Source organism: Lutra lutra, chromosome 1, assembly GCF_902655055.1.
Source record: "Lutra lutra chromosome 1, mLutLut1.2, whole genome shotgun sequence".
Classification (NCBI taxonomy): domain Eukaryota; kingdom Metazoa; phylum Chordata; class Mammalia; order Carnivora; family Mustelidae; genus Lutra; species Lutra lutra.
The window spans coordinates 143,249,679-143,274,986 of record NC_062278.1 but is presented as its reverse complement, the minus strand read 5'-3'; the positions used below and the strand labels follow the sequence as shown (position 1 = coordinate 143,274,986).

Below are 25,308 nucleotides of genomic sequence, written 5' to 3'. Positions count from 1 at the left end.
GGGTACCTGGACTGGAGAGGGGAAGGAAGAAGATGTGTGCATTGAGTAAAACAAAGGAAAACCTCAAGCAATGTGAAAATATTTGCCACCTGAGTACAAAGGACAGTGCTCTTGAAAGAATAGATGAGAAAGTTGCTCAGAGAGGTATCCCATACTTCACAACACTATCTGGTACAGCTCCAAAGGATCCAAACCATCACCTTGCTTCAATAAAACCCTCTGCCTTAGGGAATTTGAGTCAGCACTCTCTCAGCTCCCACCTCCAACCAACCAAATGCTGAACTGAACCAGGTAACAAACAGAATTGTGAAGACTTTACAAAATGTTCTCCTTGGATTCATTTGAAAGCAAAATCTTTAAGATTACAGAATAGATGCCGACGTTAGAATCCGTTGCCTTGGGGCGCCTGGGTGGCTCAGTGGGTTAAAGCCTCTGCCTTCGGCTCATGATCTCAGGGTCCTGGGATCGAGCCCTGCATCGGGGTCTCTGCTCTGCGAGGAGCCTGCTTCCCTCTCTCTCTGCCTGCCTCTCTGCCTACTTGTGATCTCTCTCTGTCAAATAAATAAATAAAATCTTAAAAAAAAAAAAAAAAGAATCCGTTGCCTTCCTATCCCATTTACCTCTTAGTGACAGGGTTGTAAAGTCAGATTAAAAGTGACTGGAATTTTAAGTTTGGGATTTCAGCTCAGGAGAATTTTTTTTTCATATGCCAAAAATTAATGACTTAGATTGGATAGTCTAGAGAGTAGAGAAGCAATTTAAGCCAGTTGGAGATGAAGGAAAATACTGTTTAAAGCCAACAGAGAGAGAGAACTAGATCTTAACAGCCTAGTGAATGCCAGTCTCAAAGTACAAACCTCACCCTCCAGGCCACTACTACTCAACATGTGGTCCATAGATAAGCAGCAGCAGCATCTCCCTTCAAAATACAGAATTTGTTGCCCTGGACCTTCTGAGTCAGAATCTGAATACTGTCTCTGGCGAGATGCCCAAATTATTTTAGTTTGCACTAAACTTAGAGAAGTACTAATCTAAGAAATGTAGAGTCATTAAGGTTTCCTATGGGGAAGTCTCAAACTCACTTATGTTTGGAATGGGGATTATAGAGGCTGGATTAGGAGACTAGTATGGAGGTAGAGAGAAGTTACAAGGATGTTACAAGAGTTTAGTCATGAAATGATGTGGGCTTGACCATCAGGATGAGGTGGGAGAAAATAAAAGAAAACATCTAGATTTAATATATATTTAAAAGGTAAAATCAGCACAATTTGGTGACTAATTAGATATGGGTTGTAGAGATTAAAGAGGTGTGAAGTAAGGTAGGTAGATACCTAGGTTGTCTCCCAGGCAGGTTGAAGTGACAAATGATGGTACAACCCTCTTCAAGCACAAAAGTACAGAAAAAAATACACGTACAGAAAGGAAAAGTCATCATTTTAGCTTTGGACATGTTGACACCTTAGGCATGCTAGGAATAAGAGGAAATTCTGGTTAAAAAAAACTTTACAGCATCATTGTGAGAATTAAATAAGGCATTGTAGCAGAAAGACATGACAAATCATAAACCACTATACAAATACATATAATAGCATTTTAAACAAATTTCAGACTTTATTTTCTCTGTGTTTTTTAATATTCTGTTTTTGGTAAAGTAAGACATGATTAACAGGCTTGATTACTGTATTGGTAAAACCTTAATTAATTAATTAATTAATTAATTTCAGCAGACAGCTGAAAACCAGTGATAAAGTCAGGAAGTAAGAAACCTAGAACATGGGAAATAGTGAATGGTTGTTTTAGTGTTGACTGAAGGAGAAAATATGTACATAATCAGAAGTCACTGATAGTATGTGGTGTAGCATTACACTGTTCAGTGTGGTAGCAACTAGCCACATGTGGCTATTGAGCACTCGAAATGTCACTCATCAAACTGAGTTGTGATGTAGGTGAAAAATATGCATGGGAGTCTAGACTTAATATAAAAAAGAATACAACATTATTGTTAATGTATTATTAACATTGATTTCACCTGTTGCTTTCCTATAGGTGGCTCCCATTTTTGAACCACATTGTATTTCTATTTAACAGTACTGGAATAGAGCATGACTATGAAACAATTATTGAGTCCCTTTGTTCTTGCTTCTCATTTTGCACATACCTTCACCTGTGTCATGTGGACTGGCTTGCCAAAGTTTTCCAGCTCCATCTTGATTTTCTTCTTTGCTCATTGTTTGCCACAGGAAGTAGTGTAAGTAATGGAAGATGGTCTAAGTTTGCCAAGTTTTCTTGAACAGATCTTCTGCCCTCCTCCAGCATAGCCTGTTCCTTGATTGGACTGCCACCATAAGTGATCTCTTGAAATTGGGTCAAGGTGATGAGAGTTGGAAGGAATCCTCAGGATAATCTAATCCTATGCTCTTCATTTATCGATTAAAAATCCAGAGGTCCAGAAATGTCAGTAAGTACACTTAAATTATGTTTTTTCCACTATCTAACACTCTTCCCCCAGTTGGACACAGTTGACCCAGAGTTTTGTCTTCAGAGACATGAGGCTGCACAAATATGTAGGAGGGGGTACAAATGCAGACCTGAACACTTTCTTGGAGATGATGGGAGAAGAGTCGAAGAATTTGTTTTATGAAACTTCTGATTCACCTAGAAAGAGTTTGCTTAGAAGAGGGGAAATTAATCATTTATACAGTGTGGGAGAGATTTTGGGGGGAAATGTGGGAAGAGGGACAGGGATCCAATGAGAAATGAATAAAAATTTTCCATGCTGCAGTGAAGGCTTTGTCTCCAACCATAGATCATAGTAAGTTGTAGGTGTCCAAAAGAAAATGTTACAAAAAGAAACATGTAGAAGTCTTACTGCCTGTATTTTCTCCTTCAGATAGAACTGATAATGGCTAGTAGCATTTAATTTGGTTATAGACTGGGAAAACATGTGACACTTCTGTGATCTACCAGTTATTCAGTATCATAATCAGACAATCTTTCCCCTGATTGGAAGAAACTTTGGAAATATAAAGCATAGTAATTTGTTAAGGCTGCTGTAACAAAGTACCACAAACTGGGTAGCTTAAAACAACCAAAATGTATTGTCTCACAAATCTGGAGGCTAGAATTCTGAGATCAAGGTGTCTAGCAGGGCATGTTCCCTCCAAAACCTACAGGGCCAAATTTTTCCTCCCTTCTTTTTAGTTTAGTTTAGTTTCCTGGTTTACTGGCAATCCTTTATGATAAACCTAAACAGAATGACTTCATGCTAAAAATAAAAGATTCAAATAAGGCCTGGAGTCTTTTAACATAATAGACAAAATGTCCAGGGTACAGTAAGAAAAAAAAAATCACCTGTCAGACTGAGACATAGCACTTCAATCTTTGGCTGTATGATCATATGATGCCCCTCCCCCCCCCCCATATATCTGTATCTCTGTGTCTCTTCCCTTCTTTGCATCACCACAACAGTTCTCCTGGAGTAAGAACTCCACCCTATTCCAATAGGACCTCATCTTAAATAATTACAACTGCAATAATCCTCTTTCCAAATAAGGTCACACTCTCAGGTACTGGGGATTAGGACTTCAGCATATCTTTTTGGAGGACACAATTCAACCATATAAGGATGTTCCATCTCTGTGGATACATTATATTTGAGTAGAAAGTTTACTTAAGACTTTGGATCCAAAGAAGATGCCATAAACCCACATCTTCCTCCTCCCTGCCTAGAAAAACTACAGGTCTTATAGGTTAAACCCTGGAAATAAAAAAAAAAGAAAAGAAAAGAAGAAAAGGGGAACTCTAAAATGTGTTAGGAAGATGGCAAAATGGGAGGAAAAACACAGAAGCAGGATGTCTTACATTTTTCCCCCAAACAGATGCAGACCATACATTTTCCAACCCCAAACTAGCAAAGGAAGATGGTTTACTTTGGCTCACTCCCCCTGAAGATCAAATAGACCCTCTGACAACACCAGGTAACTGTCTAGTACCATTTCAAAGGGGACTCAGTTGGGAGCTCCACTATCAAAAAATGACCAGGAGAAGCACATTCTTTTCCACTGGGCCTGAGACTCCCCTCTCCAACCAAAAGAAACTGAGGGGGCCCAGCAGCACTAAAAGGGATCTCACCAAAACAAGGCTGGTCCATATATCTCATTGCTTCCTTAGGCCTGGGACTCCCCTTCCCCACTAGGATCATGGGATAGCCAGTAGGCACCTTTATGGGAGATCTTGCCACAATAAGCTCCTGGCCCAAGAAATGCTCTTCATCTCCCACAGGCAGGAATAATACCTTTACTAAAAGACCCTGACCAGGGAAGCCTCTTTCACCTCATAAGCCTGAGACTTCCCTCCCCAGTGAGAGAAACTTGCTAGCTGAGTATGTAGAAACCCCTCTCACATCTTAGGCAGTGTCAGTGGGGACCAAAAGTGTCCCAGTAGCACCAGATAAGCAAATCAAAATAATACTACAAACACTTTAAAAATGAAACTGTCATTGGGACCACAGCTCATAAATGTAGGCCACGGCCTTCAGGATAAACTTAAGCAGAATGACTTCATGCTAAAATAAAAGATTCAAATAAGGCCTGGAGTCTTTTAACATAATAGACAAAATGTCCAGGGTACAGTAAGAAAAAAAAATTACCTGTCAGACTGAGAACCAAGAAAATTATAAGTTGAATGAGAAAAGACAATCAAATGATGCCAATACTGATATGAATTAAATGTTGGAATTATCTGACAAGGATTTTAAAGCAGCTGTCATAAAAATGCTTACAAATCAAGTACAAATTTCCTTGAAATGAATAAAAAAATAGAAAATCTCCACAAAGAAAGAAGTTATTTTAAAAACACCACGTAGAAATTATAGAACTGAAAAATACAGTAAGAGAAATTAAGAAAATCACTGCATGGACTTAATAATAGAGTGGAGATGACATAAGATAAAATCAGTGAAATTGAGGACATAAAAATGGAATTTCTGCAATCTGACAACATTAAAAAAAAAATCTAAAAAAAAAAATATGCAAAGAACTTAGGAATCTCTGAGACAACAACAAAAGATCCAACATTTGCATCTTTAAAGCTCCAAAAGGAAAGGAGAGAGTGAGACTAGAAAAATATTCAAAGACATAATGGCTGAAATCTTTCCTAATTTGGTGAGAGGCACAAACCTATAGATTCCTGAAACTGAAAGAACCTGAAAAAACAACAAATCAAAAGAAATCTGGTTGTATTAGTTTTCTAGAGCTCCTGTAATGAATTACCACAAACTGCAACAACAGAAATTTATTCTTTTGCATTTCTGAAGGGCCACAGTACAAAATCAAGATGTCAGTAGGACAATATTCCCTCTTGGCTTGCAGGTGAATTCCTTCTCCCAATTTGATGGCTTCAGGCACTTTTTGGCTTGGGGCTGCTTAACTCTAGTCTCTTCCTCCATCTGCACATGGCCTCCTCAGTGTCTTCATCTCTCTCAAACTCTGTCTCTCTCAGACTCTGTCTCTCTCAGACTCTGTCTCTCTCAGACTCTCTGTTTCCTTCCGACTCTCAGATTCTGTCTTTCAGTCTCTGTCTCAGTATGTCTCTCTATGTATGTCTCTGTCTCTGCTTCTGTGTGTGTGTGTCTGTCTGTCTCTCTCTCTCTATGTCACTGTCTCTGTCTGTCTCTCTCTCTCTGAATCTGTCTCTGGATCTGTCTTTCTCTGTTTCTGTTTCTGTGAGTCTTTCTCTCTGTCTCCATCCTTCTGTGTATATCTCTGTCTCCATCACCCTGCGTGTCTTTCTGTCTCTGTCTCTCTCTCTCTCTAAATCTCTGTCTCTAAATCTATCTGTCTCTCCCTCTGTCTCTCTCTCTGTTCCTCTCTCTACTCCTCTCTCTCCCCTGTGTTTCTATCTCTCCATCTCTCAGTCTCTCCCTCTCTTTGTTTCCCTCTCTGTTTCTCTCTCTCTCTCTCTCTGTATGTGTGTGTGTGTGTGTGTGTGTGTGTGTGTGTCTTTCTCTCTTTGTCTCTCTGTCTCCTTCTCTCTCTCTGTCTCACTCTGTCTCTGTGTGTCTTTCTGTCTCTCTGGGTCTCTTGCTCTGCCTCTGCTTCTCTGTCTACAGAACTGAAATGAGTACTCTTCTAGTTCCATTTTAGAACAAGAGAGCAAGAACAGAGTTAGTATTCACTTTCTCCTCCTTTGTTTAAAAAAATCATACAAATCATATTTAGTTAGTTAACATTATTTATTGCCTATATGACCCACACTAATAAAGCATTTCAAAAGTAAGCCTTCTGATAGTTAACCTCTGAAGAAAATAACAATGATATTATAAATTACAAATATTTTCATAGGATAGATAAGTCACAACATTATCAAATTGGGCCAAAAAGAGAAATTTAAAGATTGCTTCATGTAGTTTTCTAGGAATCCAGGAACAGCTCTTTTTTTTTCCTTTTGGCTATTAGAAAAGTTTATTTAACAAAAAAAGTTCAATATGAAAATGCACATGACTTGATTTTTATATTGTAGGAAGAACAGGAGCTATGGGGAAGGGACATGTGGAAGCGGTTGATTTCTTCTGATGAACACACCTATTGTTTATACTTGTTCCAAGGCTTCTAACATGATGATACTATTTCCTCATATTACCACCACTCCATTATTATTCTATGGCCCACCAGTTGCCATCTCCACAGATTCATCTATCACAAGATTCATAAACGGATTGAACCCCTGCAATATTCCTTGGACATGTCTGCCAACATTTAATCTCAATGATAATTTTTTGCCCAAAAATGTTTTCAACCCGGGAGGGTAAGCTTTGTTCGTGGCGTCTAGTTGGCCAGGAACATCTCTTTTTTAAAGATTCAAGTCCCAAATTCTTATCGAGACTCTATACAGAATGATAGATGCAGCACATATGGATTAATTATTTTTGCTTCTGGTGTAATGCACTGGAATACGGCTTCCCATGTTTTATTCAATAAATGAGCCCAATCCCTCTTTCTCTAGGCATAATTCATGATTGAGCACCATCTTCTCTTCAAATCTAAATTAATGTGAAACTAGTGATAGTTTTGCTTATGAATATCGGTACTTAATCTATTCTACATGGTAAGTAGTTTAATCTGTAATATCACTTTATGGATTTTGTCTTTATATATTATCCTATTTAAATTACCCTATTAACATAAGTGTGTAACTAAAGATATTCTAAGGATGTAAACAAAATAAACCCTGAGAAAAATATGTGCTGTCATTATGAACCAGAGTCTGGCTTCTGAAGAGGTTATTTACAGTAATACACAGAATGAGTGAGGAATGATGAACAAGGAAATAATACCACAGCTGATTTACTGCAAGGAAAATATGTGACAGTTCATGTGTAGTGAGTGAGTCCCAAGACCTTAGGATGCTATTTCCTTCCCCAAAGAGCTTTATAGGCCCAGAGGCTAGAGCCTTGAAACTGCTCTGGAGCCAGGGGACAAGTATGTCTAAAGGAGAGAGAGAGAATCTACACTTTTTTTTTCCACTTAATTCTGATGCATGATTTACTGACAAAAATTGGAGAAATCAGTGTACCAAGAGTCGGCAATCTTTTTCTGAAAAGGTCCAGATATTTGAGATTTTAGACTTTGGGGGCCAAATCATCTCTCTTGACATTACTCAACTCCAACAGGAAAGCAGGCCTACACACTACGTAAACAAACAGCAGTGGCTGTGTTCCTCTGAAACCTTGTTTATGGATACTGAAATTTAAATTTCATCTAACTTTCGCATATCATGAAATGTTCTCCGTTTGATTTTTCAGCCATTTAAGAATGTAAAATCCATTCTTAGCTCTCAGGAGGAACAAAAATAAGTGAGAGGCAGGATTTATCCTGCAGCCTTGATCTGCTGAACCCTATATGAAAGTACCAATGGTATCAATATTTCCTTCATGAGTAAGGATTATAATTTAGCTTATATGCTTATATCGTTTCAGACCTACTGGAACAACTCAGCATTGATTATTACTTTTCTTTCCTTTTTTGAGTTAATATTGTTTAAATAGCTCAAAATCCTATGTAACTTTAAAGTTGAGGGTAGAAAAGATTGAAATTGATCTGTTTACATAAGCAGCATGGCATTTCAAGGCATTATCCAAATTCTCTGCATTACAAATAAGTGGTATTTTATACCTAAGTTAATCAGTTTGAGACTCATCAGTGACAAAATTAAAAAGAATTCTGTCCAGTTCTCCATTTTATTTGTGTAGTTGTAGTTACTACAGGATACATGATGGTCCATTTAATGTAATGTGTCTTTAAATGGTGTTGGTTTAATTTGAGTAGCTTTTTAATTAAAGCAAACCAACATTTTCTGCTTCATTGCCTAACACTATAAATTAGGAATAAGGATAATGCACAAATATGAGAATATGGATAATCTAAAGATGATAATTCAAGATACTTCTCCCATATATTTTCTCTTAATGAAGTACAAGTAGGGTCTTTAATTGTTGTGTTAAACTACAGTGTAGGGCTTCTGCTGCCTCTCCTTTTATGCCACTGTAGGTAAATATAGGTTATAATGTATTTCACTTTGAGGGAAAGGGCTCAAATCACCAAATGCAATCTAATTGCAGTTAAATGATCTAGATAAATAACAAATACAGAAAAGAAGGGGGCTTATAATTATTGAGGAGTTATTTGATTTTTACTAACAGAATTCATATGACTGAATCCAAAAATTCATTCAACAAGCACTTTTTTTTTTAAGATTTTATTTATTTATTTGACAGATAGAGATCACAAGCAGGCAGAGAGGCAGGCAGAGAGAGAGAGGAGGAAGCAGGCTCCCTGCTGAGCAGATAGCCCGATGCGGGGGCCCGATCCCAGGACTCTGAGATCATGACCTGAGCCGAAGGCAGAGAGACTTAACCCACTGAGCCACCCAGGCGCCCCATCAACAAGCACTTTTTGAAAGCCCGCTGTGATTCAGACAGGCTGTAACACTAAATAACCCGGATAAGCCCTGCCTTCAAAGACCTTCCAATCTAATAGAAAAAGCCAGATGATAAACAAGCAAGAAATTAAATATATAATTTGTCATATGGTGATAATAAGATAACAGGGAGGGGGGACTATGATATGGCAATAACTTCTTTCTATTGAGTGGTCAAGAAGTAGACCATGGTGGTGATATTTGAACATAAAGAACTAAATGAATGAGAAAGCGAGCCATATGGATATCTGGAAGAAGAGCATTCTCAAACAGAGAATGGCAAACACAAAGGCCCAGAGATGGAACTGTGCTAGGAATGTTCCAGAACAGCAAGGAGGCCAACGTAAATGGGGAAATGGGGAGAGGATACTCTATAAAGATGGGTATTATTCTCTGCCTTTGTTCATTGTTGGATCCTCTGCATATGAGACAACGTCTAGCACATAGCAGGTACTCAATATTTGCAGAATGAATGAATTAATGAATAAATGTGTAAGGACACAGAGAAAGAGGGGTGCCTAGTGGCTCAGTTGGAAAGCATCTGCCATCTGCCTTCAGCTCAGTCATGATCCCAGGATCCTGGGATCAAGCCCCACATTGGGCTTCCTGCTTTAGTAGGGACCCTGCTTCTCCTTCTCCCTTTGCCTGCCACTCCCCCGGCTTGTACTCTCTTGCTCTCTGTCAAATAAATAAATGAAATCTTAAAAAAAAAAGAACAAAGAGAAAGAAAGGGTTGTAGATCACATAGGGCCTCATAAGTCACTGTAACAACTTTGGATTTTACTAAAGTAAAAACAGCAGCCATTGAAGGGCTCCAAGCAGAGAAGTATCATGATCTTCTTTGGATCTTTAAAGGATCACTAGATTTACAGTAGATTAGACTGCAGGGAGGAAGACCTGAGGAGGAAGAACAAGAAGAAGGCTATTTCAATAATAAATATCATCTGACAGTAGAATCCACAGACCCTGCACAACAATTATATAAGATCTGAATTATAGGGATATATAAAATTGGTGGGATGTTATACTTTAAGTATGGTGGCAAGCTAAGCTATATGGTAATGAACTAGGACGAGCTGTGTATTCCAGCTAGATTTTCATGGGAGTTGGAGTACAGCTGATGATCTGCGCTTCAGTGTTGTAAACTTAGATTCTTTTGATCAGTTCACACATGGTAATCTGGCTCTTGAAATGAACTCATGTCAACTAAATTCCCACGGAGAAGACTGTAGACATATGCTGCAGAACAATACAGGTTATTGGCATCAACAGAACCTGATGAAGGGGTAGGCCAACCAGATGGTTTCCAAGGTGCCAATTTATAAAAGCTACAGAAGCATTACTATAATTATATCGAGATTGAAAAAATTGTTTTTATTTAGACTCCTCTCAGAGAGACTAGTCTCAAAAGTGAACCATGTTCTCAAGATTCATGGTCTTGTGTAATCATCCACTCTCTCCCTGTACCTGGACTGGCCCTGTGACTTACTTCTTACCAATGGAATAAGGTGGAAGTGACCCTGAATGACCAGATCAGAAGAAGACATCTACTTGCCATCTTCTTCTCTTGAAACATCCATTCTGGGGAAGTCATTAGCTATGTAAAAGGTCCATCCACCCTGCTTAGGAACCACATGGAGGGCTGGTTCCCCTCCCTTCAAGCCAGGAGACCTGTTTTGGACCCTCTAGGCCAGACTAGCTTCTGGCTGACCACCAAGTGACTCTACTCAAGAATCACCCTACCAGGGGGGCCTGGGTGGCTCAGTGGGTTAAGCCTCTGCCTTCGGCTCAGGTCATGATATCAGGGTCCTTGGATAGAGCCCTGCATTGGGCTCTCTGCTCAGCAAGGGGCCTGCTTTCCCCCCCACTCTCTCTGCCTACCTCTCTGCCTACTTGTGATCTCTCTCTGTGTGTCTAATAAATAAATAAAATCTTAAAAAAAAAAAAGAATCACCCTACCAAATCCTACCTAAATTTCCTGACCCACAAAAATCATGGACAAATAAAGTGGTTGCTGTTTAAGTCACTAAGTTTTGAGGTAGTTTGTTATATAGTACAAATTAATCAGAACAATAGTGTATGTGATTGTTAGGAATAACTTTATAAACCACTTGAATAGAAGCAATATCCCTATGAGGCATACTCAAATCATTACTGAGGATTATTAAGCCAAATTCCAATGAAAATGGCTAGGTGCAGTTAGATACAGTTGCAGCATGCATGCTTAGAGCAAGATGTTTTAGTTACTGACAGCAGAAGAGAGGAGACATGTGGTCTTTGTCCATCACTCCCACATAGCACAAGCACCTGTAACTGTGGCTCTAACCTGGGGCACTGGACACTGTTTCTCTGTTCAGGAGACCCATTTGGAAGAAAAACAAACTATATATCAGAATGTTGCTCTTTGAACAATGGATTGGCACATACAGAGCAGATATCTTTATTGGAATAATTCTTCCGTTTTGTTATTTGAGATACAAACTAGATGTCTGAGATGGAGACTAGATGTTTGAAATTCCTCAAAGGACAAAATTCCAACTTCTTTTTAACAAAGGCTTATATTGTGTTTTCCTGATTGGTTTAGGACAAAAAATACTAAGCCATGGCTATTACTGCCATGCATCTAAAAGCTTCATGTACTTCCATTCTTAATGCAGGAAAAATAACACCATACAATGTGATTTGACCACCATCCTCTAAGATTTCAAGAAGCAGGCATATACTATGACTTTCTAAGTCTCCTTCAAGACAGCCCTCAGCAAAACTAGGTAAGTTTAGCTTTTTTCTCACGTATGGGATTCAGTATGTAGACAGTTAATTAGTGTGTAGTATCCTTTGGTTTAAAAAATACTGTTTTAGGGGTGCCTGGGTGGCTCAGTGGGTTAAGCCTCTGCCTTCGGATCAGGTCATGATCCCAGGGTCCTGGGATCGAGCCCCGCATCGGGCTCTCTGCTCAGCAGGGAGCCTGCTTCCCTTCCTCTCTCTCTCTGCCTGCCTCTCTACCTACTTGTGATCTCTCTCTCTCTCTCTGTCAAATAAATGAATAAAATCTTAAAAAAAAAAAAAGAAAAAAATACTGTTTTAAAAGACTTATGACTAAAGAACTTTATTTGGTCTTTGGTATAATTCATGAGAACAGTAATACTTAACAGTGGCCAACTTTTAAGGAATGTTCATTTGTGGCAAGTACTATACTAAATAAATCTTAGAAATGTCATATAAACACAGTGAGGTAGATATTATTGTAATTTATATTTCATGTATTGGAAAGCTAAGATTTAGAAACTTTTAATTATTCACTCAGGTAGAAGTGCCTGATTCCTAAGTCTGTTCTTTAAACAATACATTGTATGAGTTTATAAACTTTGACTCCTAAAAGGACATTTTTTTTTTTTAAATTTAGAACTTCATCTCAGTCTTCAAAATATAAAAGAACACATTCGTATGATTTATTTATCATCAATACTGGAAAGCCAGGGAAGTATTAATTTGGCATTAGATTACCATCATGTAATACCATATGTGATTGAAAAAGTATTGCCCTCTATCAAAGTGACAAAAGAGTTCATCCTCAGGAAACCGCCTAACTGAACTATTATACTCTTGAAATAAGTATGAGAAAAATAAGAAAGTCTTGAAAAACATCCAAACCCATTTCACATGTGATTCTGACAAGCCTCTTTTCATTTTTTTGGCCTTTAGGATTTTCACATATTGATGATATGTCCACAAAAAAGGGAAAAATAGCCATGACTGAAAATGTGGATCTTATTTAAACACAAAAAAATCCCAATTGCAATGCCCAGTATTCTGCGTGTTTTGTTTTTATTTGTCTTTTGGGGGGGGTGGCCAAAAAACATAAATTTATTTAATGTGATAACTGGTAAAGTTGGGTGTTCTCCTTCAAAGGGTGTTGAGCTAGCCTCTTTGTCTTCCAACTAAAATATCTTTGAAGTTAGAAAAGCCCACAACAATGCTGAAAATTAACACAAATGATTTGAGGTCAGCATCTAAAAGGAGTTTCTATCAGGCTGATGAAATTATTGGAGGTGGAGAAAAACTGGAGTAGGATAAACTGATGTTTTGCCCCATGAGAGAGAGAATCCCTTCCTGCTTAAAAGAATGGAGTAAATATTGCATCCCTTTTCTGCTTTCCACAACTGGACAGGGAGCAATAAGGAAAATGAGCAGCTTTCTCCTTCATGATTCTGCATTTCTGAGTTTCCAAAAGAATACTCCTCAAGCATCTTTACCATCATATTGAAACTCTAACTGCTAGAACACAGTAGAATAGGAAGAAAGTGTTCAGCATAGTGGGGAGGTGTGGCTAGACTGGCAGTGGTCCCTTTTACCCCCAGTCTTGAAAAACAAAGGGACACAGAGGAAGATCCTGGAAGCACTGTGCTATGGACTGAATGGTGGTGTTCCTCCAAATTCCCATTTTGAAGCCCTGGCCTCAACTGTGATAGTATTTGGAAATAGGGCCTTGACCAGATAATTGAGGTTTTCTGAGGTCCTAAGAGTGGAACTGTGATCCAATAGGATTAGTGTCTTTACAATAAAAAACACCAAAGAGCTCAGGCTTCCTTGCTTGCCCTTGTGTTATCTTTCTCTGTCTCCACCACATGAGTACACACTGAAAAGGCAGCTGTTTGCAGGCCAAGAACAGAGCTTTCCCCAGAAATTCAATCAATGGGCACCTTGGTCTTGAATTTGCAGTGTCCAGAACTATAAGAAAATAAACTTTTTGTTTTGTTTTGTTTTGTTTAAGGTACCCAGCTTATAGTATTCTGTCATGGCAGCTGAAGTAGACTAGACATACTATTATACAAGGGACTGCCTTTTGTTATGAGACTGTCACTTTAGCCTTACAGAGAACAAGGCAACAATTGCAGGAACTGACTCCAGCTTAGTGCTGTCAGTGAATCTCCTTTATGTTAAGAATTATAAAAACTTAATAAATAACATTAAAGAGTACCACAACAAATAGGGAGTAGAGTCACATTCATGAATATGAAATGCAATATTGTCAGGATATCAAGGCATTCCAAAATGAGTTAATAAGATTTTCTATAGCTCAGCAAAGTTTTTTGAAAACTTACATAGCACACCAATAGACCAAGATACTCACAAAGAGCACTTGGGAGAAAAACAAACAAACCCACCAACCAACCTTGGGGAAATTGCTCTTATGATACTAAGACTTGGTATAGTACTTGTAAGATCAAGGTATTTGGTGCAAAGATAGGCAAATAGACCTGAGTAGGAAGACCAGAACCAACAAAATTTTTTTTCATTTATGAACCTAGATCCAAAGTTAATTAAAGAGATAGCAAATAGATGATAGAACAGAATCTTCTAGCTAATATAATCAACAGTTAAAAAAAAACAAAAAACAAAGTATGAGCAGGATTAATCCCAGTAATTCAAGAAATATCAGGAAATCTATCCACACAATACACCATATTAAGGAATTAAAGAAGGAAAAGTGTAAGATTACTTCAATACACTCGGAAAAAATAATGGTAAAAGCTCACCATCAATTTTTTATTAAAATACTCAGAAAACTAGAAATAAAAATTTCCTAAATTTGTGAACAGCTATAGATCTAAAATAACTACGACATTATGCCAAAATGGAAAACCATAAACATATTCCAGTTAAAATTGTAATCTAAAAAAGAATGCTACTATCACCACTACCAAACATAAGATTTAAAGTTTTGTCCAGTGTTATATGCTAGGCAAAAGAAATGAGGTATAAACATTTCTTCCCATATATGATTATCTTCATTGAAAACACAAAAGAATCAATAAACATTAAAATTAATAACAGAGTAGAGTCAGGTTGGTATATATAAAGTAATTCCTCTATGTCAACAATGACCAAATAGATAAGATACTGATTATAGAAATATAAGGAAACATAAGATGCCACTCAACACAGCAATTATAAATATAAAATATCTATCATGACCAAACAGGGGAATATACACCACTTTTAGTTTTTTAAATGGAGGGAATGAAAGCTGTGAGTTTGTTTCAAAAGTGATAGAAGAGCTAAAAAGCAAGACAAGACCGTGATCTAACCCAGCTATCAGCAACAGAAAGAACCCATTCCCACTGCTAAGTAGGAAAAAGTGTTATGTCTGGAGCCCAGGGGCCAGGCTTACCAGGGAGTAGCTGGAACCATGGTGGACCTGTCCAACAGGAACTGGAGCTGTGAAGAGGAGAGAGAGAGAGAGAGAGAGAGAAAAATCACTGTGGCTTTTCTCTTCTTCCTGCCCTCTAATCTCCACCACTGCTTCCAGTCAACACAATCAAGCATGAAGCAGCTGACATGGAAGTGTGAAAAGCTCAGCTTATCTCTCTAGGATTGCGGCTCCTATCAGGTGCACCCACTTCCGCAATTCTTGCTTCCAGGTTCTTCTAAGAGCTTCCTCTGCTGGGTCCATCAGGCCTAGGGGCAGTACAGGCTTCAAGCTATTGCTCATACCTTGGCTCTTTCCATCTTTCGTTTCCCTTACCCTGCTTAGGAGTCTATAAATAGTCCTTTTATTGAACTTTTCAGTTAAATCCTCTGAGGTGCCATTTGCTTCCTGGCTTATAAATGCCAAGTAGGAAATGTTAACTAACACATGCAACAGGACAGAAACAAAAACCAGAAATTTACTGAACTGTGTTCACAAACTGTGTTTTCTTCTGGAGTCATCTTCCATTGTCAGAAAAGCAAAATTTCAGACTGCAGATCAACAAGGAGAAGGTTCTTGCCCAAAATTTGAAATAAGATATAATTCAGTTGATTAAAAAAAAAAAAACAAAAAAAATTCTCTTTTCAAAATTTCTTCTTCCAGTCAAGAAAGTACTTCAGCACCAGTTTGACACTTGTGTTCCCCTAAGGAAAGGTCGAAGAGTTCTAAAAGCAACCAAAAAATGAAATTTAAAAAGTCCTTTGTAGAACATATTGCACAGAGTGCTTCTAATCACTGGTTTCCAATAACTGTCAAACAGGAATCCTGTTTAATTCTTTAGCTATTTTCTTCTTTTTTATATTCTTGATTTTGAACTTTAAAAATGAATAATTTAGAGAGAACTAAGATTGTCATCTATAAATTTTATCATCCCTTCTTTGGATAACTATGGTATTACGGTTTAAAGGCATTCATAATAGATATCCTCATTCATTATAGATATTTGCAATTTCTAAACAAATTCCTTGGAAGAGTAAAAAGAGTTATGTGTCAATTTCTTAGAAAAAGAGACTGTGAATTAAATCATTTTTATATGCACGGAAATAATCCAAATCTACCAATAGTAATGGCATATGCCACTTTTAGGATTAGAGTTCTACTCCTATTCTTCAAATACCTCTACCTTTATTCTCAAGACCCTGCCACCAACCCTAAGCAGACCCCTTTTCCAAAAACTTTTTTCCTCCCTATCTCATTGGCTAATAAATAAAGTGTTATTATACTGACTGTCAATTTATAAAAAATAAAGTGAATTTCATAAAGATTGGTGGTATATGGTCAGGCTACTTTGGGTAGAAATTTCACTGTTTCTCCTCTTGGTGAGATTTCAAGACATTTGGGTCACAAAAAGGGGTAGGAAAGTTCTCTAGATCCCTGAAAAGTCTACATTTCCCTGAAAGAGAACTCTTCAGGGCCTTTTATGGTGAAAAAGAGAAAGTTGATGATGAATTTAAAAACCCACTAATGCAACAATCTACATTGCATGTTTTAAATATATCTAAACTGAGAGCCCCCTCTTCATCACAAGGCATTTTCACTGCAGTTTACTTTGTAGAGGAGTAGTTACTAGATAGAGCTAGAAGTTTAAAAAAAAAATCTATGAAAGGGACACCTGGGTGACTCAGTGGATTAAAGCCTCTGCCTTTGGCTCAGGTCATGATCCCAGGGTCCTATGATCGAGCCCCACATCGGGCTCTCTGCTCCACGGGGAGCCTGCTTCCTCCTCTCTCTCTCTGCCTGCCTCTCTGCCTACTTGTGATCTCTGTCAAGTAAATAAATAAAATCTTTTTTAAAAATCTATGAAATAATAACTCAACCTTGCAAGTTATTCTTTATCATTAGGATAAGTAATTTCATCCAGGATTGTGTCTTATGATGTTTCATCATTTTTCGTCTAAGAAGGAAAATAAGAGTTCTATTTTGAGTTCAGGGATTCTAAGCAACTCCTTCAACTGCCTGTGCTGGTTATAAGGTAGAGGTAGAGTGTAGGCTTATTTCCCATTTTACTAGAAATTTGTTCATTTTCTTGTGTTTAAAATATCCTATTAAATGCTCTGAAAAGAAAGAAACGCAAATGCTTGGAGCAAGGTGTGTCCATGAATGGTGCTGCATCTGTTGATGTTTTTAAGGAACACCATGCCCTCCTCATAGGAAATCACACCCACAGTACAGCCTTACAGATTTGGCCCCATCTGTATAAGCAACCTGACAATTTTAAATTAATTCTATAATTGCTGGTGAGTGCTCATATATTGTAGAAAATTATTTTACATAATTATATTTTAAATGTGTCTTTAAGAATATTTGTTTTCAAAAGTGGGGGGGGCACCTGGGTGGCTCGGTTGATTAAGCATCTGCCTCTGCCTTTGGCTCAGGTTATGATCCCAGGGTCCTGGGTTCAAGTCCTGCATCTGGCTCCCTGTTCAAGGGGTAGCTTGCTTCTCCCTCTCCTTCTGCCTGCTGCTCCCCCTGCCTGTGCTTTCTCTCTCTGTCAAATAAATAAATAAAATCTTTTTTTAAAAAGTCACCTAAAAATAAGGAGCATTGATTATAATAATTCATCAGAGAAGCAGCAAAGTAGGAAATAAGGGAAGGAAGGGTTTTTCAGTGAGACAGAAGAAAAGGTTCTGTGAGATTAACAATGACAGAGATGAATGGAAGTTGTGGTCCAAAAGCAGAATTTCAGAGCTAGGAATCCATACCAGAAATGAAGAGCCAAAGAAACTGTTGGAAAATGAGGAGGGTGATAAAACTATGGAGTCAGTATATTGGAAAAGTTATGAGCACAGACACTGAAATAACCAAAGAAAAGGATAGAAAAGGGAGTGTAGAAAAATACAGCAAGAAAACAGGGGTATAAGTGATGTTAATAAAAACAATATCCTTGGAGCACCTGAATGGCTCAGTTGATTAAGCAGCCAACTCTTGATTTCAGCTCAGGTCGTGATCTCAGGGTCCTGGGATCAATCCCTTTGTGGTGAGGCTCCACACTCAGTGGGGAGTCTGTTTCCCCTCTCCCTCTCCCTCTACCTCTCCCCTGGCTTGTGCTATCTCTCTCTTTCTCTCTGAAATAAATAAATCTCAAATAAAATAAAATAAAACAAATCTTTTAAAAATAACAAAAATAAAAGAAACTTTTAAACTTTCAGATCATTAACTATGTTGACTTTAAAAGAGAACACTTTAATCCATCATCTGTATCCAAAACTTCTAAATCAAAATGTTCTATAAAGTGCACACAAAATAAATTACTCTAACTTTAAATATACTTAACAATTTTTCTTCAAATTTGGCTTCCTTTTCATTTCTCATTAAGAGCTGAAATCCTGCCAATGTTGAAGTGTATAGTTATACCTATTTTTAGTTAAAGTTTAAAAGACATTTTTATTATCTTTTTCATTATCTCCCCAAGCAAAAACACTTAAGGAAACCTGTTCAAGTTTCCCCAAAGAGGCAAGGATTTTGCTCAAGCATGACAAATTTCACCTCACCACCATTCTTTAGTTAATTTTTCCAGTAAAAAATTAATTTTATTTTCTTCTAACCCTTTTCATTAGATAAGAGATGCAATATGGGGGAAAATATAGTCTTTAAATCAATTCTTTAAACTTATTTCTTTACATTTAAATTAAACTACTTTGTTTTTTAAGTACTTATAATGCAACATCTGAAGACTAGATTACAGATAAGATTTAGCTATATAGGAAAAGACTGACCTCTAAAACTAAGCAGGTAGGAAGAGGCTGGTATATTCTTTCTGTTTAAATCATGTCTATAAATAACCACCAATCAATCTTTCTCACCTTTGAGAAATACTTTCAATTTTTATTTTATGTAGTTTATTTTAGAAAAACAAGATATATTGAATGTGCCTTTCTATGCCTTTTTAAGCTATGTATTCTCTTCCCCTTATTCCAAACCTTATTACCCTCTTATCAATCTCACACCTCAACACATATCACACTAAATTCAGTATTTTGGAGTCTTTTCCATTTCTTCAATTTTGATAAATACTAACTAATCACTAATAAGTAGAAATCATTGTAAATTAATTTGAACTGATGGTTGCTATACCCAAAGTATGGAAGGCAAAAGCAAATCATCTAAACAGATCTGCCTACGGTATTACATATATATATATTGGAGTGAATTATTGTAGAGAATTTTCCTAAGATGGCGAAGGGAACAAGCATCAAAATCCAGGAGGTGCAGAGAAGCCCCTCAAAATCAATAAGAATAGGTCCACACCCTGTCATCTAATAGTAAAACTTACAAGTCTTAGTGACAAAGAGAAAATCCTGAGAGCATCCCAAGACAAGAAGTCTGTAACATACAATGGTAAAAATATTAGATTGGCAGCAGACTTATCCACAGAGACCTGGCAGGCCAGAAAGAACTGGCATGATATATTCAGAGCACTAAATGAGAAAAACATGCAGCCAAGAATACTATATCCAGCTAGGTTATCATTGAAAACAGAAGGAAAGATAAAAATCTTCCAGGACAAACAAAAACCAAAAGAGTTTGTAAACACCAAACCAGCTCTTCAGAAAATACTGAAAGAGGTGCTCTAAGCAAAGAGAGAGCCTAAAAGTTGTACACCAGAAAGGAACAGAGACAATATACAGCAAAAGTCACCTTACCGGCAATACAATGTCACTAAATTTATATCTTTCAATAACTACCCTGAATGTAAATGGGCTAAATGTCCCAATCAAAAGACACAGGGTATCAGAATGGATAAAAAAACAAAATCCATCAGTATGCTGTCTACAAGAAACTCATTTTAGACCTAAAGGCACTTCCAGATTTCAAGTGAGGGGGAAAAGAATTTACCATGCTAATGGACATCAAAAGAAAGCTGGGGTGGCAATCCTTATATCAGATAAATTAGATTTTAAGACAAAGACTATAATTAAGAGATGAGGAAGAATACTATATCATACTCAAAGGGTCTGTCCAACAAGAAGATCTAACAATTTTAAATATCTATGCCCCTAATATGGGAGCAGCCAACAATATAAACCAATTAATAACAAAATCAAAGAAATGCATCGAAAATAATACGGTAATACTAGGGGACTTTAACACCCCCCCCCCATTGAATTGGACAGATCATCCAAGCAAAAGATAAAAAAGGAAATAAAGGCCTTAAATGACATACGGACCAGACGGACATCACAGATATATTCATAACATCCCATCCCAAAACAACAGAATACACATTCTTCTCTAGTGCACATGGAACATTCTCCAGAATAGATCACATCCTGTGTCACAAATCAGGTCTCAACCGGTACCAAAAATTGGGATCATTCCCTGCATATTTTCAGACCACAATGCTCTGAAGCTAGAACTCAATCACAAGAAGAAATTTGGAAAGAATCCAAATACATGGAGGCTAAAGAGCATCCTACTAAAGAATGAATGGGTCAACCAGGAAATTAAAGAAGAATTGAAAAAATTCATGGAAACAAATGATAATGAAAACACAACTGTTTGAAATCTGTGGGACACAGCAAAGGCAGTCCTGAGAGGAAAATATATAGTGATACAAGCCTTTCTCAAGAAACAAGAAAGGTCTCAAATACACAACCTAACCCTATACCTAAACGAGCTGGAGAAAGTACAGCAAAGAAAGCCTAAACCCAGAAGAAGAAGAGAAATAATAAAGATCAGAGCAGAAATCAATGAAATAGAAACCAAAACACAACAGAACAAATCAACAAAACTAGGAACTTGTTCTTTGAAAGAATTAATAAGAATGATAAACCCCTGGCCAGACTTATCAAAAGGAAAGAGAAAGGACCCAAATAAATAATATCATGAATGAATGAGGAGAGATCACAACCAACACCAAGAAATACAAACAATTATAACAACATATTATGAAAAAAAAAAAAAAGAACATATTATGAGCAACTCTAATACACCAGCAAATTTGACAATCTGGAAGAAATGGATGCATTCCTAGAGACATATAAACTACCACAACTGAACCAGGAAGAAATAGAAAACCTGAACAGACCATAACCAGTAAGGAGATTGAAGCAGTCATCAAAAATCTCACAACAAACAAGAGCCCAGGGTCAGACAGCTTCCCAGGGGAATTCTACCAAGCATTTAAAGAAGAATTAATTCCTATTCTTCTGAAACTGTTCCAAAAAATAGAAATGTAAGGATAACTTCCAAACTCATTTTATGAGGCCAGCAATACCTGGATCCCAAAACCAGACAAAGACCCCATCAAAAAAGAGAATTACAGACAAATATCCTTGATGAACACAGGTTCAAAAATTCTCACCAAAATAGTAGCCAAAAGGAACTAACAATACATTAAAAGGATTATTTACCACCAAGTGGGATTTATTCCAGGGCTGCAAGGTTGGTTAAACATCTGCAAATCAATCAATGTGATACAATACATTAATCAAAGAAAGAACAAGAACCATATGATGCTCTCAATAGATGCTGAAAAAGCATTTGACAGAGTACAGCATCCCTTCCTGATCAAAACTCTTCAAAGTGTAGGGATAGAGGCTACATACCTCAATATCATCAAAGCCATCTATTAAAAACCCACAGCAAATATCATTCTCAATGGAGAAAAACTGAGAGCTTTTCTACTAAGGTCAGGAACACTGCAGGAATGCACATTATCACCACTGCTATTCAACATAGTACTAGAAATCCTAGCCTCAGCAATCAGACAACAAAAAGAAATTAAAGGCATCCAAATCGGCAAAGAAGTCAAACTATCACTCTTTGAAGATGATATGATACTTTAGGTGGAAAACCCAAAAGACTCCACTCCAAATCTGCTAGAACTCATATAGGAATTCAGTAAAGTGTCATGACATAAAATCAAAGCACAGAAATCAGTTGCATTTCTATACACCAACAACAAGACAGAAGAAAGAGAAATTAAGGAGTCCATCCCATTTACAATTGAACCCAAGTCCATAAGATACCTAGGAATAAACCTAACCAAAGAGGCAAAGAATCTGTACTAAGAAAACTATAAAGTATTCATGAAAGAAATTGAGGAAGACACTAAGAAATGGAAAAATGTTCCATGTTCATGAATTGGAAAAACAAATACTGTGAAAATGTCTACACTACCTAAAGCAATGTACATGTTTAATGTAATCCCTATCAAAATACCATCAACTTTTTTTCAAAGAAATGGAACAAATAATCCTAAAATTTATATGGAACCAGAAAAGACCTCGAATAGCCAGAGGAATGTTGACAAAGAAAGCCAAAGTTGGTGGCATCATAATTCCGGACTTTAAGCTCTATTACAAAGCTGTCACCATCAAGACAGTATGGTCCTGCCACAAAAATAGATACATAGATCAATGGAACAGAATAGAGAGCCCAGAAATAGACCCTCAACTCTCAACTAATCTTTGACAAAGCAGGAAAGAATGTCCAATGGAAAAAAGACAGTCTCTTCAACAAATGGGGTTGAGAAAATTGGACAGCCGCATGCAGAAAAATGAAACTTGACCATTTCCTTAAACCACACACAAAAATAGACTCCAATGCATGAAAGACTCAATGTGAGAAAGGAATCCCTCAAAATCCTTGAGGAGAACATAGGCAGCAATCTCTTCGACCTCAACCACAGCAACTTCTTCCTAGAAACATCACCGAAGGCAAGGAAAGCAAGGGCAAAAATGAACTATTGGGACTTGATCAAGATCAAAAGCTTTTGCACAGCAAAGGAAGCAGTCAACAAAACCAAAAGACAACTGACAGAGTGGGAGAAGATTTTCACAAATGACATATCAGATAAAGAGCTAGTATCCAAAAAAATCTATAAAGAACTTATCAAATTCAACACCCAGAGAACAAATAATCCAATCAAGATATGGGCAAAGGGCATGAACAGACATTTCTGCAAAGAAGACATCCAGATGGCCAACAGACACATGAAAAAGTGCTCCACATCACTCGGTATCAGATGGAAAAAAATGTAGTGGTTTTTGGGCCTGGAAGGTTTGGGTGGTGAAGAGTGTTAGGCAAGAATGAGAATGATTGCTAATGTGTGTGGGATTTCTTTTGGGGGTGGAAAAAATGTTTTAAAATTGGATTTTGGTGATAGTTGCATAAGTGTTTGAATATGCAAGGAAATGTTTGATCTATGTACTTTAAATAGGTGAATTTTATCCTATGTGGAATAGATGTCAATAAAGCTATTTTTTTTTTAACAAAAGAACAAGACCCAACTATAACAACATCATAAATGAATCTCACAGGCATAGTGAGCAAAAGAGATACAAATCAAAACCACAATGAGATACCACCTCACGCCAGTCAGAATGGCTAAAATTAACAAGTCAGGAAACGACAGATGCTGGTGAGGATGCGAAGACAGGAGAACCCTCCTATACTGTTGGTGGGAATGCAAGCTGGTGCAGCCACTCTGGAAAACAGCATGGAGGTTCCTCAAAAAGTTGAAAATAAAGCTACACTATGACCCAGCAATCGCACTACTGGATATTTACCCTAAAAATGCAAATGTAGTTATCCGAAGGGGCACATGCACCCAAATCTTTATAGCAGCAATGTCCACAAGAGCAAAACTATGGAAAGAACCTAGATGTCCATCAACAAATGAATGTATAAAGAAGATGTGGTATATGTATATAAAATGGAATACTATGCAGCCATCAAAAGAAATGAAATTTTGCCATTTGCAATGACATGGATGGAACCAGAGGGTATTATGCTGAGTAAAGTAAGTCAATCCGAGAAAGACACTTATCATATGATCTCCCTGATATGAGGAATTTGAGAGGCAACGTGGGTGGTTTGGGGGCTAGGGAAGGAAAAAGTGAAACAAGATGGATCGGGAGGGAGACAAACCACAAGGGACTCTTGACTTCACAAAACAAACAGGGTTGCTGGGGGGAGGGGGGAGGGAGAGGGTGGTTGGATTGTGGACATTGGGGATGGTATGTGCTATGGTGAGTGCTGTTAAGTGTGTAAACCTGGCGATTCACAGACCTGCACCCCTGGGGCTAATAATACATTATATGTTAATAAAAAATAAAAAATTTTTAAAAAATCAATAGTACTTCCATACAATAGCAGTGAACAACCCAATAATGAAATCAAGAAACAATCTCATTTATAACAACAACAACAAAGGAATAAACTACCCAGGAATAAAATTTAACAAAAAAAGTATAGGACACATACAATAAAATCTATTGAAAGTTGTTGAACGAAATGAAATAAGATCCATATATATGGAAAGATACTCCATGTTCATGGCGCAGAGAAGTTAACATTGTTGAGATAGAGATACTCTCCAACTTATTCCACCACTGCACTGTCAACCTTATCAAAATCCCAGCTTTGTTTTTGAAAAAAATATTGACAATCTGGACTCAGAATAGCCAAAATGATCTTGAAAAAGGACAACACAGTTGAAGGAATTACACTCTCTGGTTTCAAAACCTACTACAAATAATATGGTACTCACATTAAAAAAGACAGAAAGATCAATGGAATAGAATTGAGTGTCCAGGAATAAACCTTCATGTTTATGGTCAATTGATTTTGAGAAGAGTACCAAGACAATTCATTGGGAAAAGAACTGTCTTTCCAAAAAATACTGCCTAAGAATTTTGATATATACATGCAAAGGAGAATTTGGATCTCCACCTCATACCATATACCAAAATTAACTCAGTATAGATCATGTACCCTAATATAATGTTAAAACTGTAAAATTCCTAGAAGAAAACATCAGAGTAAATATTCATGACTTTGAATTAAGCAATGATTTCTTCTATGTGCTACCAAAAACACAACAGCAAAAGAAAATAAATAGATAATTGGACTTCATTAAAATTTAAAAATTGTGTGCATCAAAGACACTATCAAGAAAGTGAAAAGACAACCTATAGAATGGGAGAAAATATTTCCAAGCCATATACCCAAAAGGGTCCTGTATCTTGAATACATAAAAAAAACTTATAACTCAACAATAAAAAGGCAAAAACCTCAATTTTTAAAATAGGTTAAGTGAGCCAAATAAACATTTCTCTAAAGATATATAAATGGCC

The 25,308-nt window shown here is 37.2% G+C and overlaps 1 pseudogene; it reads right to left on the bottom strand.

Moving 5' to 3' along the window:
• Positions 1–6,588: 6,588 nt before the first annotated feature.
• LOC125085118 (small nuclear ribonucleoprotein G-like) lies at positions 6,589–11,917 on the bottom strand (annotated as a pseudogene).
• Between the last annotated feature and the right edge of the window lie 13,391 nt (positions 11,918–25,308).